Genomic DNA, 13,286 nt, shown 5'->3' with positions numbered 1-13,286 from the left:
CTGGGCTAGACTGCGCTAGATTCCCAGACGTTGCTGCTACTCATCCACAGATCGGTCTGTTGTCATCCAACCAAATACCATTCCCCTGTGTCTCCCTAAGAAAAGAGGAGGCCTTCAAGAAACAACCAAACATGACAAGACAAAATAAAGTAAGGCAAGGCAAAGCCCTCACACTGAAGCTGGACAAGGTGGCACAACAGGAGGAAAAGAGTCCCAAGAGCAAGCAAAAGGGTCAAAGACACACCCACAGTTAGGAGTACCACAAATCACCAAGCTAACAGCCATAACAAATATACAGAGGACCTGGTGCAGATCCATCCAGGCATTATGCTTGCTGCTTCAGTCTCTGTGAGCTTATGTGAGCCCTGCTTAGTTGATTCAGTAGGCCATGTTCTCCTCGTGTTCTCCATCCCCTCTGACTCCTACAGTCTCTCCACTCCCTCTTCTGTGGGAATCCTGGTTTTCTTTAATGATATGATCCTTAGCAGGTCAACCACACACCAAGGTGAGCCTCACTCCAAAGACTCGCTAAGCAACCCAAGCTGGATTCAATGGGGGAAAGAAAAGAAAACTAAGAAGTATGGGAGTGGAATAATCTTAAAGTCTGAGGGGCCAGGTAGCAAAGTGAAAAGGGTAGTTATGGGAAGAGTTTGGGCAGGTACCATAAAATATCTTCAAAATACACTGCAATGAATTCTCAAAGAATTAACAAAAATCTTGTTTAAAAGAGACTATAGGAGAAGCCTACAGAAACACCTGCCACATGGCCTATCCATAGCAGGTACCACTATAAAGTGCAAGCATGTGGTGGAGAATCAGGACAGAAAGAGATGAAGAATGGTTTGAGCACTGTGAAATGAAAAGAGGCAGAACTAGAGACACAGGATGAAGAGGAACAGTCTGATGTGAGTAGCATATTGTGGAGAGTGTGAAAGTCAGCCTTATGAAGGAAAGAGTGGGATGGAGAGAGAGGCACCACAGGCTCCTGAGCCTCCTCAAAGAGTATTGTCTGCTGTACACAGCATTAGATCTAAGATGGCTCCAGTGAGACAGCAAAATGGAACTGAGGCCAAGGTGGTGACTGCTTCCCCTCCTCCCCCTTCATGAAAGCTCTAACAGGTGACAACACCCCAAGCCACCTTCTTCTGAGTTATCTCATCAGGCAAGACTTTCATTGGAGCAGGGTGATGGTGTGACGAGAGAGGATTTAGGGTGTTGGGATTGACTCAAACTCTGTATATATGTTTATATGTTGTACAGTAAACTCAGATCTGCATCCTGATGCTGGTCTCCCAAGTCTGATTCCTGGAATTCATCACTTAACTCTGCACCTCTCAGCCCTCACCCTTGGTCCTATTCCCACAGCCTACGATGACACCTGGACTGTGCTGCTGCTAGTCATGTCTGGGTCCTTGGCCATGTAGCAGCAGGGGTCTCTGTTGATGTCTGTGGACTGTGTTACCACCAAATGCCACACAGATGTCCCTGGTCTACACTACTACTTGAGACCATGTTGATGTCCAAGGGCTGTGTAGAGCTGGCCCCAACCCTTGACAGCTGCAGCACTCAGAAAATAGAACCCTGCACTTCATCTGAGCAGAACAGGAGAACTGGCCTTAGTGGCAGTAGGGCCTGGGGAGCTGGGCCTAACGATATGAGAGCAAAAGACCTGGTCCTGCCCTTTGCTGGCCTTAGCATTTGAGTGAGCTAGCAAGGGCAGTGCTGGAGATCTGGCCCTGGTGCTGTGAGTATGGGAGGGCTGGTGGGCTAACCAACTCAGCTATCACCCAGGCCCAGACCTAGGGTGCTGGGGACCTCCTGGCCCAGAGAGGGTAGTGGCGGGGGCACAGAGTAGGACTCTGGTGATAGCTTTAAAGTCTGAGGGTCTCAGGGCTTTCTGGCTTGCTGACCTGTACTGAAATGCTGATGATAACTTCTAAGAAGTCCTAAAAATGTCTTGTTCTTTCTGAGGGTAAGAGACTGCTGTCAGGTGATTAACACCTGTAGCCTAACAGCAGAAAATTAAGCAATGTGACATGTGGCCTTTGTTCTATCTCAGCAGGAATTGCTGGGCTCTAACTTTCACCCTGCTAGTCGGAAGTCTCAGGAAGAAAAGACACTTAGAGATGTGGTTATAGCGTTTATTACTAAGTTGTTAAAAGTTTCTTATGAAAGTCATCTAAAGGGAAAAGCAGAAAGATCCTAATAGGGGAAAGGGAAAAATTCTACTCTATCTGGGGAAATGGAAAAAATTCTATTCTATCTCTCTATTTTCTCTCTCTCTCTCTCTCTCTATATATATATATATATATATATATATATATATATATATATATATATATATATATTCTATGTCTCTATTCTACCTGCCTCTCATCTCTTTGTCCTCAGTACTTACACATCTTTCAGAATACATGGTGACAAGTTACAAAGTTCATCACAAGTTCACACCAAAAATCAAATCATAAATCATACAACACGAAATAGAAGTTTACAACAGAGAATGTTTACATGCATATCTATTAGGAATAATGATCTGTCTAAACATCCAACACCTGTCTAGCTCCACAGGTTCACTGAAGGTTTAAAATTATAACTAAGCTATTAGTAAAGTTTTTTTATAGATAAACCCAGGAATATTTTTTCTTCTGTCCCAGCACCTATAATAAATCATTAGTTCCCTTTTTATGACCTTTGGTTAATTGTTTTCCAACCTCTTGGAATGTGCTCTGAGTAAAAGAAAGTCTGGTTACTAAGAGCAATTAACTGGTGACACTTGAGAGACTGGCAGAGTTCTCATTGCAGTTTTGACTATCAGAAAAGGACCTAATAGCAGTCCTGTTATAAAGGAGCTTAATAATCATTGATACAATTTTAGGAATTCTTATAGGATCATCATTAAGACTTAAGTCATCTATTTGTCTATATAACACCACTACACGAAAAAACACCTTTGTGGATCTGCCGATATCTGCTCCAAAGTGGTGTGCTATTGCTTAGTGATTATTATATATGTTTAATAATAATAGGAAAAGCATATTAATAGCAGGAATCTTTTCTAAAAATAAGTCCCTTACAGCCTTGTTGAATAAGGACACACCTGTCTCGGATTACATAATAATCCAAGGCAGTCTTTTTCAGGATGATCACCTGCTAGTTATTAGCTTGTCCCATATGGCTCCTGATACTAGGGCTTTGAGTTGATCCACCCCAACATCTACCCAATCGATGAACTGCTAGAGTACATGACGAGGCTGGTTCTCCAGAATCAAAGCTGTAGGATCTCCATGACACAGGGCAACAACAGAATATCTAAAAGGAGTTCCAATGAGAATCCAGAAAATAGTGGAAGCCAAAGGCCTCAAACCAGACCAATGACTCACTGCAATGAAAATTAGCAAGTAAAGATGTTTGGACAAGTGTAATACATCATGATACATGCTGCTTCCTTGGTAAAAATTGTTTGTTTGTTTGTTTGTTTGTTTGTTTGTTTGTTTTGGGGGGAGGTTGCAAGGGCAGAGGGCAGATATAGAGCAATGGGAAGATAAGTGGGATTGGGGTACATTATGTAAAATTCACAAAGAATCAATAAAACATTCTTTAAAAAGAAACTACAGAAGGACATTAAACATTTGTGTACTGCCACATCTTTTAATATCCTACTAGCCAATAAGTCATATGGCCAAGTCCACTGTTGATACGATAAGGAAAGTCACTCCTCACTCCTTTGATAGACAACAGAGTCATGTGGTTTAAAAATGTAGCTGCCATTGCCTGACTTTTTATTTCTGCTCACTCACTCTTTGATTGCTTTCCCGAACTAGAAAATAAATTCCATAAGCACAAAGATTCTATTTTTCTCACTACCATATAAAATAAAATAGCTGTACCTAACATGTAGTAGATATTCTGTAAATACTGTTGAGTGAATGAGTGAAAACACCAATCTATAAAGCAATCTCTGTGACCAGGGAAGAGAATATTAAAGAGAAAATGAATAGTGCACCCTCCTTAGGCGGGGCTGAGGGATCAAAAGTAATATTAGAATAAAAACATGAACCAGTGAAGAGCCTTGGTCTCCAATCAAAAAGCAAAGAAAAATATGAAAAGCAAAGAAAGGGAAAAAAAATATAGCTGTCTACCAGACCACATTTATCCCAATTCCAATGCCATGCAATGCCCTACAAATAAATGGGGCAGGGGAGGTCAAAGCTAGATGGAATCCATTTTAAAGCTCTTACATTGCACCAGCGAGAACCCATAGCCAGCACTGTGAAACACATGCTTATTTCATAGGCAAACAACACCATCAAAAAATGTACAAATACAAAATTTATCACAATGTCTAATAAAAACTGCAGCAGGCCCCAGTACTCAGAATTAATGATCATCAATGAGTGTCACAGCACTGGAAACGTGAGAGGCACTTTTTGCGAAAGCAGGCGTGGAGAGGAAGGCATTAAATCAAATCATAGCACCATGAAAAGGCAAAGGAGAAGTGGAAGGGATAATTTCTCAAAAAGTAACTTTCTGACTGTGAGAATGGATTGATGGTACTATCCGTTCTTTATAGGAAAGTTCCCCACAATGAATTTCCTTGTCATCATGATCTAATATTGGTTACCAGCTATTACTCTCATTCGTCATGTTCCACATCCCCGCTGCAGTATAAACAATATCAGGGATTTCTCCAGTCGTATTTCACAGCACTTCTTGGAGGGGGTGCATTTTGTATTCAAGCGCAAACCAAAGCGTTCCAAATCTATCAAGACTCGTAAAAACTATAAATGACCTGCACAGATGCCCAGCAGTGCTGTAAAACGTAGGCTGGTTGCTAGAAGCCTCCCCTGCTTTAGAAAATGTACTTATCCCTGCAATCAGATTTAAATTAGGCTGATCTCTGAAACACTCCATCCACACAAAACTGTATCATTTCTGTTCATCCTCTATGCTGTTTTTCCATTATTAAAGACAACTCAGCTCCAGTTACCCTCCTTCTGTTCTCCATAAAAACCCTCACTGGCTTCCTTTGAGTGCTTAATACTTCTGTTGAACATTATATCATGTCTCCAACCTTCAACACAAAACCTTAAGATGGCCACTATTATCATTGTTTTGGAGACAAACCAAGGTTCCATAACATCAAGTTAATTGGCTTACCCAATATGCCACAATTATTATTTAGGAGAATCAAGACTTCAACTTTGATGCATCTGATTTAAATCCCCACTCTCTCAATTCTGCCACAGCCCATCCTCTGCTAATTGTAAAGTCTGTCATTGCTTCTTTCACCATTCCAGGGAATCCAGCCTCTTCCCAGTGTCCTTAGTCCTTTGTCTTCATCAACTGGGTACTTTATGTAAGTCTTCTAGTTAGCTTCAGCTGTCAACTTAACACAGCCTAGTTATCTGAGAGTTTCAAATGGAGGATTGACCCTAACAGATTGGCTTGTAACCCTGTCTGTGAGGCATTTTCTTAATTATTAATTGATGGAGGTGGGCCCAGTCTACTGTGGGTGTTCCTGTCCATAGCCACTCCTATTTCTACCCATATCCCCTCACCTACTGCTCAATAAGTAAGGCTAAAAAGTCACTGTTTTCCCAGAGTAAAAGTTGGAGAAATTTGTACCTGTTTATAGTTGAGACCTTCGGAGCAAGGGTAGACATTGTTTATCTCTTGAGGGAAGAAATTTTAGCTATACCGTACCTACATGTGACTGAGTGAATGTGTATGTGAACATTATGGATGTAATTGTGTGTGCGCATATTAACACATCAGTGTATAGGTGTCTATGAGTGTGAATGTGTTTTAATGTGAGAATGTTTGAGTGTATAAGGAAGAGACTACTGTGTACAGGAATGTGGTATCCATGAGGGTATGTGAGCATGTCTGAGTGCATTGTGAATGTGTGTCAATCTGAGAGTGTATGAATCTGAAGGTGTGTATTTGAGTGTTTCTGTGTCTTTGAAAGTGTGAGTGTGTCTGTGTTAGTGTGCTTAGTGTCAGGGTGAGAGTGTGTGATTATATAGATGTAATAGACGTCTCTGTGTTTGAGCATGACTGTGTGTTGACTATGTGAGCATGATTAAATAGTTTTTGAGCCCTTGAATGTTTTGATATTACCATTCTATTAGATGAAGAGTGGAAGGCATGTTCTCCTATCCTACAGGCTATCTCTTCACTCTTCTGTTTTATTTGCTGTGCAGAATTCTTGTCTGTTTAATTAAAATAATCTTAATTTTTTTAATTGTTTGTGTCTCAAAAGCCCTAGCCATAAAACCAAGGCTTATAAATATCTTACTACCCGCAGGTTTTCTACCAGTATCTCAGGTCTTAAAGTCTTTGGTACATCTTGAGATGATTGTTCTAGAATGAGAGAGAAGTTTGTTTTGCCTTCTGCATGTGTATACTAGTTTTCTCAACACCATTTGTTGGAAAACTTCATCAATGTATGTTATTTGCTTGTTGTTGAGAATAAGCTGGCTGTGGATGTGAGAGTTCATATCTCAATCCTCTACTCTGTTCTACTGATCCATGTGTCTTTCCATACCCAAATGATACTATTTACCAAGCGTTACCAAGGGGCTCTGGAGTGTGTTGTTTGAAATCAAGAGTTTTTATTCTTTTAGCATTTGTTCTTTTCATTCAGTTGCTTTGGCTATCTTGTGCTTCCATGTGAACTTTACAATTGTTCTTTTTGGTTCTGTGAAGAATGTGATTAAGCCATTGGTAATTCAGTGGGGATTATATTCGCCTGCAAATGGCTTAGGGCAGTACAGCTGCTTTAATAAGATTAATTCTTTCAATCCATGAACACTGAAAGTCTTTCCATCTTTTTTGTGTCTACTTCAATTACTTTCATCAGTGTTTTGTGGTTTTCACCGTGGAAGTCTTTCACAGTTCTGTTTAAATTTATTTGTAGGTATTTTGTTTTGGTAGGTATTTTAAATTATATTACTTATATTAATTCTTTTTAAGCAAGTACATAAGGGCCACATAGAAAAGATGCTAATTTTATATGTTGATCATCTATCCTGCTGCTTTTCCTGTGTTTTCAAACCTGAGTGTTTTCTGAATCTGACTTCATGAGCTATTAAGTTGATAATTGTAAGAGGCTCCAAGACTTTAGCACAACTGACACCATGTTAGAGGCACCATTCTGGCCTTAAAACCCAGGACATATGCCCCAACACCTAATAACATGAGAACAAAAACCTAACCCATCAAAGATATAGTCTATATTTTCAGAAAAGTCCCTAAATGTATTAATTTTGATTGTTGATCTTTATTTTCCTTTACTTTTCTTTTTTCTTCTTTTTTTTTTTTTTTTTTTTTTTTTTTTTTTTTTTTTGGAGGGGGACTTTTATAGTTATGCTTCTTGTTAACTGAAGTGTGACAATCATGTTTTTTCAGGAAAGACAAAGGGCTATAAGGCTCAAGGATGAATGATTTGAGCAAGTTCCTCTGTACCTGCCAGTCAGCAATAAAGACTTTCTTTTTTGTTTTAGGAGTGTTTGTGTGATAGTCTCTGGTAGGCTTACTTCATGACATTCTGGAGGCCCCAGCGAGATCCCTGAAGATTGAGATGTCAGGATACCAGGGGTCTTGGATTCCTTCTGGATAACACAAAAGATAGATAGTTCTAGAGGTTGCTCATCATGAGACATTCTAAACCTCCACAAATGTCTCCCACCTCTAATCCTAATACTTCATATGCTTCTGATACAACCACCCTAAAGTAGGAAACTACAGAAAGTCACCTGAATCTGTCACTTCCAGTCATAAGTCTGTTTAGCCTTCTTCTGAATATAACACTTAGGAAAGCCTTGGTGCAGCCCTAGTTCCAGTGTCTGGGATCCACATGAAACAACACTGAACCCTTTGGCTTAAGACTGTGTGTCAGCTACTTCTATTTGTCTTGTCTTTATTATTTTCTGGTCTATGTGTTGCTCTGTGTGTGTCTATCAGTTCTATCAGATTGGGGAAACATCTAAAATGGAAGGAATAGTGAGCCAAGACACCATCCAAGTGCATGTTAAAACACTTGAAGAAAGGTTTTCTAGGTAAAGATAAATATTTTGTCTGTCTCTTACCTAGGAAACTACAGACCTGTGAAACTTATTTGCCCTTTTGGAGTCAGGTGGCCCAGTGAAGGAACTTGAATGCCCAGACAGTTCAGGCCATCTGAACCCCAGCCATCCTAAACAGTTTCCCTATATTGAGTAATAGCTTTTTCTGGTACAAGACCCACCCAACCTGGCTTAAAATACATGCTTTCTTTAGAAGGACCCAAAGCCTCTTGGCTCAGCCAATTTGCATAGAGAAATCCAAAGCTCTGCCTGTTCTCTCAGACAGGCCAGAGGAAATTTGCTTTTCCCCCACCATATGCCCCACTGTGTAGTCCAGTCATTCCTAGGAAGGGAGCAATTATTTCCCTGGTGGCATTGGGGGAAGTAGAAATAGTCTCTTCTATCTCAGGCCCTCTTTTCCCTTCACACATTTAGCTATAAGGACTCTAGGGGGCATTTCCCTGGAGTAAACAAACCCCCCATCCTCCCTCTAATGAACGTGGCTCCAGAGATCCCAAGACCCAAGGGTTCTACCTCTATCTCTGTCATGGTTTATGTCTCATTTTCAACTAATGATCTGTATAGTTCCAAAACTCAGGATCTAACATTCTCTGAAAAAAAAATTCAGGATCTCCTTATTCTCCTTGAAACTGTCTTTTATACCTACCGGGTGACCTGGCATGATTTCCAGCAGCTCCTGGCCACACTCTTCATGGTCTAGAAACATAAAGTACAAAGGGCTCTAGCGTTCAGGACTGCATGAATTGTGCAAGTTCCCCATGAATCTGCCAGATGGCATTAAAGATTGTTTTGGTCATTAAGAGTGTCCATGTGGTGGGCTTACCTCACAACAGAATCCTATCATCTCTTGGTAAAGATAACTTGACTTCTTGACTTGTTTCTCTTTCTCTTCCTTATTTCTCTGGCAAAGTAGCAAAGCACTATATTAAAAATGGATAAAGAGTAGACGTACTGGTACCCTACAGTTCTGATTATAGAGGAAATTCTCTTAATTTTCCCCTATATAATATTATAATGTTGGCTCGATGTGTTCCTTACATATCCTTGATGAAGTACACTTTTAGTTTTTGAGGACTGTTTACTATCAAAAGGATTTTCTGTATCTATTGAAGTGATCATGTAGCTTTTACTCTTAATTCATATATGTACTCCATAATATTTATTTATCTGCATATTTTGCGTCACCACTGTATTCCTGGAGCAAATGTAATTTCAACATAGTTGGTGTGTGATCTCTTAAATGCATGCTGAATCCAGCTGGTGAGTGTTTTAGCATTTTAATTTGGATTTTCTGTTTATATTCATCAGGTAAATTGGATAATAGTGTTTTGGGTGTTTTCCTGTTGTGTCTTTTAACTGGTGTTAGTATCAGGGTAACACTGGCTTCATACAAAACGTGTGGTGTCATTCTTCTTCTATTTTAAGAAATAATCTAAAGAAGATTACATTAGTCTTCTTAAATTCTAATAGACTGCATTATTCAGCCTTTGTTTTGTAAATTACTATTGTCTCAGTGTCACAGGTCTATGCAAGTTCTTTGTAGCCCTTTCATTTAACTTTAGTTAGAAGTTATTCATTTATTTTAGATTTTCAAATTTATCTGAATATAACTTTTTAAAGAATCCCTGAATGATTTTACTGTTATCTGTTGCAATGTCCTTCATTTTGCAACTAATTTTATTAATTTAGGTATGTTGTCTCTTCTTTGGGTTAAATAATATTGTTTGTCAGCCTTGGGTTTTTTTTTTTGTTTTGTTTTGTTTTGTTTTTTTGTAATCAATGCAAAGTATCTTTTATTATTAAATTAGCGATTTCATAAGGTGTAAGAATGACTTTAAAAATTGGAGCTTTTCAACATTTCTTGATTTATGGACCACAAACCCTATTCTAAACCCCACCTTCCAGAATGGTTTATAGAATATCTCACTTTCTGAATGTGCAAAATGTTTTGGTTTTATTGTTGTTTTGCTTTTTACTTTTTTTTTTTTTTTTACATTTACTCATTTGTGTATGGATTGGTAGTCTTGTGGAACAGCACATTTGTGGAAATCCAAACAGAATTTACAGGAGTTATTTCTCACCTTTTATCATGGAGGTTCTCAGGATCAAACTCAGGTCCTCATGCCTAGTGCCAAGTGTCTTTACCCACTAAGCCATGTTGCTGGCCTTTATTCCTCTCTATGATGCACCATTCCACCTATTATTATATAGTGACTCTTAACTCCTTTAGTTTTATCTTGACATCTACTTTGTCAGACATAAGCGTGGCTACTTCTGATTTCTTCTAGCTTCTACTTAATGGACATCCTCAAAACTCTCATCTTCTGTCTGGGGTAGGGATGAGAGGGATGTGGATGGGTGTAAAGGTGTGTATACACATGTGAGGGTATGCCTGTGGATCTCAGAAGACAACTTCAAGTCTCATTTCCTCAAATGCCATTGCATCAAACTTGTTTTGAACACAGAATCTCTCACTGGCCTGAAACTTGCCAAGCAGGCAAAGCTGGCCCATTAGTGACCCCAGGGACTTGCCTGATAGGTGTACAGCACATGGATCACCATGCTTGACTTTGTAAAAAGCAAGTTCTGGGAAGTGATTCACACTCTCATTCTTTGTTAGATAACATTGTAGCAAGGCAAGTATTTTGCACACTGAAAACCCCTCCAGTTTCCTAATTTGTGTTTATATCTATGATGCATGTCTCTTAAATTTGCCATTACAATTATAAGATACCAAGAAAAAGTAAACCGAGAGGGGGGGGAGGGATCAAAATATTATACTCAGTAAAAGACAAAAAAAAAAAAAAAAAATAGCTCTTATTTTTCAGTCTAATCAAAAAGTCATACATTTTAATTGGAGAGTTGAGACCAACATAATTTAGGATCATGGAGAGATATGTTTGTCATTCACTGATTCCTGAATTTTTGTTTATTTTTCTAGTTGATTCAATAATGACTTGTTCTTTTCTTTCTGTTAGTCATCTAAATATCTTCTTTCACTGAATAGAATCTTTTCATCCCTCCCCTCTCTCTCTTTTACACACACACACACACACACACACACACACACACACACGCACACAAGGTTTACTTGTTTCTTGGTATCACATAATTGTAATTGTCTTTGTTCTTTTGTGTATAAAATTCCTTTAGGTATCTTCTACAATGCTGACTTATTGCTCATGAATTACTTTCATTTGTGCTTATCTTGAAAGGTCTTGATTCTCTGATGATTTATAAAAGATAATTTTGATGGCAATAAAAGTAGTTGGGGGAAATTTTTTTACTCTTAGGATTTGAAATAAATCATTAAATATTTTTCTATCACTTCTGTGAAGGTGCTGAAAGGCCATCACATTCCATGGAACTGTAGTTATGGGTGATTGTGAGCTACCCAACATGGGTGCTGGAAACTGAACTTGGGATTTTTGTGTTGTTTTGTGTTCTGTATTACAAAATCTCAATTTCCTTGCTCAGTTGTTTGTACCCAGTATGTTGACATTTTTATCCACTTCCTGAATTTGATATCCTTACTTTGTTGATCAGTTGATTGAACATTCTTTGAGATTATCGGTGATTTCTAAAACTAGGCTTTTGTATTATTCTTTGCTGACATTACAATCCACTCAGTGTCTTCAGGGTTGGAGAAGTCATGTTGGCCCACATTACAATTGTATTGTATTGACATTACAATACACTCAGTGTCTTCAGGGTTGGAGAAGTCATGTTGGCCCACATTTGCATATTTATTCTGCTTAGGTATTGAACTCTGGTCATATGTTGGAGAAAATGACTTTCATGGGAACTCTTTCCTTTCTTGTAATTTTTTTGTTTCCCATTCTTCATTTTATAGGGATTTTCTTGGTTAGTAGCATTCCCTTGAAATTATGAATGCCTAGATACTGACTTCAGTCAAAACTCCTTCATAAACATTCCCCCATTGGCTTTGTCATACTTCATAGCCCATGACAGGCATCTATAAGCCTGACGCCACATTGCCTCTACCTGCATTGTAAGTCTACTCTGGCCCTCAGAAGAGTCACTGGCTTAGTCACCTACCTAGTGGTTTACCATCTTTAACTCCAGATCCAGGGATCCATTGACCTCTTCTGGCTTCTGCATGCACTGTGTGCACATAGTAAATAGACAAACATGGAAGGTAGAATACCCATACACATAAAATACAATAAAATATCTGTTTTAAAAAGGGAAGAAGAAAGACCAGTAGTTGACCTTTTACTTCTGAAATAGTAAAGGCATTTAAAACCACAATTTCCCCTCTGATTAAATACTTTATTATAAAATACATGTGTGAGTATATGTAGGTATTTTATTATTTTCCTTATAGCTGTTAATTTGACTTTTAAATTTTTATTCCAAAAATTATTTGTAAGTCCATTTCTTAATTTCCAAGGCATTAAATAAATTCCTGGTCATATTTTATTGTTTGTTAAAAGTTTCTTATTTGTGCCTAGAATGTGTTTACAGTCCTGTGGAATTTCAATTTTTTATAGTCAAATATACATCACATTTTGTTGATATTTCAAAAAATAAGAGAAAAACTATAACTTCATTATTTAAAGGGTTAATTATTATATATGTATATATTAAAGAATAGCATTGTGTTTATACATAGGTGTTTGCCTGCATGTATGTCTGTGTACCATGTATGTCTACTACTTGCTGAAAGCAGAAGAGAATGTAGGATTCCCTAGGACTTGAGCTAGAGGTGCTTGTTACTTGCTTTGCAGATGCTGGGAATGGAACCTGGCTTCTTGACCAGAACAGCAAGTGGTCCTAACCACTGATGACTCCCTTCAAACCCAAATCAGTGCAGCTTTAAATGGATATTTTTGAACTATCCTAACATTGTTTAAGTGTTTTATGCCTTTCCAATTCATTTTGTTTGAACTATATGATGACATATAAGTTTGTGGTATGTATATTTTCTTGGTAAATAATGTCCTTTATTAGATGGTAAGTAACCTTAACCACTTAGTACTTTAAATGTTGAATTCCACCAAATTAATATATATTTCAGTTTTCCTTTTCCCTCTCATACCTTTTTATTATTTTATAATATATGACTTAATAACTTGTGTTTTTTTCTTTTTTAATGTATTTTTTCTTATATTACATCCTAAATACAGTTTCCCCTCCTTCCTCTGAGTGTGTGTGTTTTTAAACTAGTCTATT

This window comes from Arvicanthis niloticus, chromosome 9 (assembly GCF_011762505.2).
Source record: "Arvicanthis niloticus isolate mArvNil1 chromosome 9, mArvNil1.pat.X, whole genome shotgun sequence".
Taxonomy (NCBI): domain Eukaryota; kingdom Metazoa; phylum Chordata; class Mammalia; order Rodentia; family Muridae; genus Arvicanthis; species Arvicanthis niloticus.
The sequence above is the reverse complement of the archived record's forward strand: the minus strand, read 5'-3'. Positions refer to the sequence as shown.